Consider the following 6,581-nt stretch of genomic DNA (forward strand, 5'->3'; position numbering starts at 1 on the left):
AGCAAGGAATGAGCAAAGTCTCCAAGAAATATGGGACTATGTGAAAAAACCTAATCTACATTTCATAGGTGTACCTGAATGTGACGAAAAGAATGAATCCAAGCTGGAAAATATGTTCAGGATATTATTCAGGAAAACTTTCCCAACCTAGCAAGGCAGGACAATATTCAACTCCAGGTAATACGGAGAACACCACAAAGATATTCCTCAAGAAGACCAACCTCAAAGCACATAATCGTCAGATTCACCAGGGTTGAAATGAAGGAGAAAATTCTAAGGGCAGCCAGAGAGAAAGGTTAGATTACCCACAAAGGGAAGCCTATCAGACTCACAGCAGATCTCTCAGCAGAAACCCTACAAGCCAGAAGAGAGTGGGGGCCAATATTCAACATCCTTAAAGAAAAGAACTTTCAAACCAGAATCTCCTATCCAGCCAAACTAAGCTTCATAAGGAGAAATAAAATCCTTTAAGAACAAGCAATTACTCAGAGATTTCATGACCACCAGCCTGCTTTACAAGAGCTCCTGAAAGAAGCACTAAATATAGAAAGGAACAACCAGTACCAGTCACTCCAAAAACACACCAAATGGTAAACAGCATCAACACAATGACGGAACTGCATCAACTAATGGGCAAAACAGCCAGCTAGCATCAAAACCGCAGACTCAAATTCACACCTAACAATACTAACCCTAAATGTAAATGGACTAAATGCCCCAATCAAAAGACACAGACTGGCAAATTGGATAAAAAGCCAAAATCCATCGGTGTGCTGTATCCAGGAAACCCATCTCACATGCAAGGATACACAAAGGCTCAAAATAAAGGGATAGAGGAAGATTTACCAATCAAATGGAGAGCAAAAAAAAGCAGGAGTTGCAATTCTCATCTCTGAGAAAATAGACTTTAAACCAACAAACATCAAAAGAGACAAAGAAGGACATTACATAATGGTAAAAGGATCAATGCAACAAGAATTAATGATCCCAAATACATATGCACCCAATACAGGAGCACCCAGATACATAAAGGAAGTTCTTAATGACTTACAAAAAGACTTAAGACTCCCACACAATAATAGTGGGAGACTTTAACACCCCACGGTCAATATTAGATCAACGAGACAGAAAATTAACAATGATATCCAGGACTTGAACTCATACCTGGAACAAGCAAACCTAATAGACATTTACAGAACTCTCCACCCCAAATCCACAGAAATATATATTCTTCTCAGCACCACATCACACCTACTCTAAAATTAACCACATACTTGGAAGTAAATCACTCCTCAGCAAATGCAAAAGAACGGACATCATAAGAGTCTCTCAGACCACAGTGTAATCAAGTTAGAACTCAGAATTCAGGAACTAACTCAGAACCGCACAGCTTCATGGAAACTGAAAAACTGGCTCTTTAATGTTGACTAGATAAACAATGAAATGAAGGCAGAAATAAAGATGTTCTTCGAAACCAACGAGAATGAAGACACAACATACCAGAATCTCTGGGACACATTTAAAGCAGTGTCTAGAGGAAAATATATAGCAATAAATGCCCACATGAGAAGCAAGGAAAGATCTAAAATCGACACCCTATCATCAAAATTAAAAGAGCTAGAGGAGCAAGATCAAAACAACTCAAAACCTAGCAGAAGACAAGAAATAACAAAGATCAGAGCAGAACTGAAAGAGATAGAGACACAAAAAACCCTTAAAAAAAATCAATAAATCCAGGAGCTGATTTTTCAAAAAGATCAACAAAATAGACCACTAGTCAGATTAATAAAAAAGAAAAGAGAGAATAATCAAATAGATGCAATAAAAAATGATAAAGGGGATATCACCACAAATTCCACAGAAACACAAACCATCATCAGAGATTATTACAAACAACTCTATGCACATAAACTAGTAAACCTGGAAGAAATGGATAAATTCCTGGACACTTGTATCCTCCAAAGCTTAAACCAGGAAAAAGTCAAAACCATGAATAGACCAATAACGAGGTCTGAAGCTGAGGCAGCAATTAAGAGCCTACCACCCAAAAAAGCCCAGGTCCAGATGGGTTCGTAGCTGAATTCTACCAGACATACAAAGAGGAGCTGGTACCATTCCTTCTAAAACTATTCCAAATAACCCGAAAAAAGGGAATCCTTCCCAAATCATTTTATGAGACCAACATCATCCTGATACCAAAACCTGGCAGAGACTCAACAAGAAAAAAAAAAACTTCAGGCCAATATCCATGATGAACATAGATGCAAAAATCTCCAATCAAATACTGGCAAACCTATTGCAACAGCACATCAAAAAGCTTATCCAGCATGATTAAGTAGACTTCATCCCAGCGATTCAAGGCTGGTTCAACATAATGCAAGTCTATAAATGTAATTCACCACATAAACAGAACCAAAGACAAAAACCACATGATTATCTCAATTGATGCAGAGAAGGCCTTTGACAAAATTCAACAGCCCTTTGTGCTAAAACCCTCAATAAACTAGGTATTGATGGAACATATCTCAAAATAATAAAAGCTATTTACGACAAACCAACAGCCAATATAATGCTGAATGAGCAAACACTGGAAGCGCTCCATTCGAAATCTGGCAGTAGACAAGGATGCCCTCTCTCACCACTCCCATTCAATATAGTATTGGAAGTTCTAGCCAGAGCAATCAGGTAAGAAAAAGAAATAAAGGGTATTCAAATAGGAAAGGAGGAAGTCAAAAATTGTCTTTATTTGCAGACAACATGATTGTATATCTAGAAGACCCCATCGTCTCAGCCCAAAATCTCCTGAAACTGATAAGCAACTTCAGCAAAGTCTCAGGATACAAAATCAATGTGCAAAAATCACAAGCATTCCTATACACCAATAACAGACTTAAAGAGAGCCAAATCAAGAACAAACTGCCATTCACAATTGCCACAAAGAGAAAAAAATACCTAGGAATACGACTAACAAGGAACGTAAAGGACCTCTTCAAGGAGAACTACAAACCACTGCTCAACGAAATAAGAGAGGACACAAACAGATAGAGAAACATTCCATGGTCATGGTTAAGAAGAATCAATATTGTGAAAATGGCCATACTGCCCAAAGGAATTTACAGATTCAACGCTACCAATGACCTTCTTCACAGAACTAAAAAAATACTACCTTAAACTTCATATGGAACCAAAAGAGAGCCCACATAGCCAAGTCAATTCTAAGCAAAAAGAACAATGTGGGAGGCATCACACTACCTGACTTCAAACTATACTACAAGGCTACAGTAATCAAAACAACATGGTACTGGTACCAAAACAGATATAGACCAATGGAACAGAACAGAGGCCTTGGAGGTAACACCACACATTTACAACCATCTGATCTTTGACAAACCTGACAAAAACAAGCAATGGGGAAAGGAGTCCCTGTAAATGGTGTTAGGAAAACTGGCTAGCCAAGTGCAGAAAGCAGAAACTGGGCCCCTTCCTCATACCTTACACTAAAATTAACTCCAGATGGATTAAAGACTTAAACATAAGACCTAACACCATAAAAACCCTAGAAGAAAATCTAGGCAAAACCTTTCAGCACACAGGCATAGGCAAGGACTTCACGACCAAAACACTAAAAGCATTGGCAACAAAAGCCAAAATAGACAAATGGGACCTAATCAAACTCCACAGCTTCTGCACAGCAAAAGAAATAGTCATTAGAGTGAATCAGCAACCAACAAAATGGGAAAAAATTTTCGCAATCTACCCATCTGACAAAGGGCTGATATCCAGAATCTACAAAGAACTAAAACAGATTTACAAGAAAAAAAGAAACAAGCCCATTCAAAAGTGGACAAAGGATATAAACAGACACTTTACAAAAGAAGACATATATGAGGCCAACAAACATATGAAAAATTGCTCATCATCAATGGTCATTAGAGAAATGCAAATCAAAAGTACATTGAGATACCATCTCACGCCAGTTAGAATGGCGATCATTAAAAAATCTGGAGACAACAGATGCTGGAGAGGACGTGGAGAAATAGGAACACTTTTACACTGTTGGTGGGAGTGTAAATTAGTTCAACCATTGTAGAAGACAGTGTGGCAATTCCTCAGGGACCTAGAAATAGAAATTCCATTTGACCCAGCAATCCCATTACTGGGTATATATCCAAAGGATTATAAATCGTTCTACTATAAGGACACGTGCACACAAATGTTCCCTGCAGCACTGCTTACAACAGCAAAGACCTGGAACCAACCCAAATGCCTATCGATGATAGACTGGACAGGAAATATGTGGCACATATACACCATGGAATACTATGTAGCCATCAAAAATGATGAATTTTTGCCCTTTGTAGGGACATGGATGAACCTGGAAACCATCATTCTCAGCAAACTGACACAAGAACAGAAAATCAAACACCTCATGTTCTCACTCATAGGTGAGAACACAAGGACACAGGGAGAGGAGCATCACACACTGGGGTCTGTTGAGAAGAAATAGGTTAGGGACAGTGGGTGGTGGGGAGTTGGGGAGAGATATCATGGGGAGAAATCCCAGATATAGGTGATGGGGAGGAAGGCAGCACATCACACTGCCATGTCTGTACCTACGCAACAATCTTGCATGTTCTTCACATGTACCCCAAAACCTGAAATGCAATAAAAAAAAAAAAACTAACAGATAAATTAAACAACGTGGCAGGATTAAAAAAACTACCACATAAAAATCAATAGCCAGGATGGCTACATCAGGGACTGAAAAAAAAAAAAAATTTCCATATACTACCATTGAAGAATCTGAAAAAGAAAACAAGAAAATAATTTTTTTGAAAATAATAAAGTATTTATAGTACATACAATCAAGGAGGTAAAGATTAATACATTGAAAACTATAAAATATTGCTGATGCAAATTAAAGAAGATATTAATAAATGGAAAGACAACTTTCTCATGAATTGGAAAAGGTAATGTTAAGATGTCAATATAACTCAAAGTATTCATCCCTATCCAAATTCCAAAAGTGTTTTTTCCAGAAATAGAAAAAAAATATAAAAAATTCCTATGAAATTCAAGGGACCCTGAGTAGCCAAAATAATCTTGATAAAGAAGAACAAAGTTGTATACCTATTTTCTGATTTCAAATTTTACTGCAAAGCTACAATAATCACATTAGTGTGGTTATGGCATGAAAACACATATACCAATGGAATATAGTAGAGACTCCAAAAATAAATCAGCATATTTATAATCAATTGATTTTTGACACAGGCACTAACATTCAATGAGGAAAGGACTGTGTATTAAATTATTTGGGCTTCTATAAGAAAATAACTTGGACTGGGCAATTTGTAAACAACATGATTTATTGCTCACAGTTCTGCAGCCTATGGAGTCCAAGATCGAGACGCCAGCATACTCAGTGTCTGATGAGGGCCTATTCCTCACAGATGGCATCTTCTATGTGTTGCATTCTCACATGGCAGAATGGGTAAACAGGCTTCCTTACGCATTACATTTTTTTAGACAGTCTCCCTCTGTCGCCCAAGATGGAGTGCAGTGGTGCTATCCCAGCTCACTGCAACCTCTGTCTCCCAGGTTCTAAGCAATTCTCCTGCGTCAGGCTCCAGAGAAGCTGGCATTATAGGCACACATCACCAAGCCTTGTTTATTTTGTATTTTTAGTAGAGAGGCGATTTTACCATGTTGGCCAGGCTGGTCTCAAACTCCTGACCTCAGGTGATCCACCCACCCTGGCCTCCCAAAATGCTGGAATTACAGGAGTAAGCCACTGCATCCAGCCTCAGCCTCTTTCATAAAGGAACTAATCCCATTAATGAGGATGAAGCTTTTATGTCCTAACTAATCACCTCTCCAAGGTCCCACGTCTTAATACCGTTATCAAGGGAGTTGGGGTTTAACATATAAACTTTAGGAGAACAAAAACACACAGACCAAGCAGACAGTCTTTTGAATAAAAGTGATCCTGCATAAACTGGATATCGATATGCCAAAGAAAAAGATGGATGCTTACCTTACACCATATACAAAAAATTAACTCAAATTGGATCGAAGAGCTAAATGCAATAGCTAACAGTACTAAAGTCTTAGAGGAAAATAGAATGAAAAGGTTTTGTAATGTTGGATTTGGCAATGCTTTCTTAGATGAAACACCAAAAACACAGGCAACTAAATTGAAAGTAGATAAATTACACTTATTTGAAATTTAAAATTCTTTTGCATCAAAGGATATGTTCAAGAATGGAAAGGCAATCCACAGAATAAAAGAAAATATTTGCATGTCTTATGTCTGATATTTATAAATATATTCTAAGATATAGATTATGTATATTAAAGAATTATATTCTACATTCTAAGATATAGATTATGTATATTAAAGAATTATATATGTATATTTCAATTTCTAGATCCTTGAGGCATCGCCACACTGTCTTCCACAGTGGTTGAACTAATTTACACTCTCACCAACAGTGTAAAAGTGTTCCTATTTCTCCACATCCTCTCCAGCATCCATTGTCTCTAGATTTTTTTTTTTTTTTTTAAGACAGAGTTTCACT

This window comes from Cebus imitator, unplaced genomic scaffold (genome assembly GCF_001604975.1).
Source record: "Cebus imitator isolate Cc_AM_T3 unplaced genomic scaffold, Cebus_imitator-1.0 Scaffold61, whole genome shotgun sequence".
Classification (NCBI taxonomy): Eukaryota; Metazoa; Chordata; class Mammalia; order Primates; family Cebidae; genus Cebus; species Cebus imitator.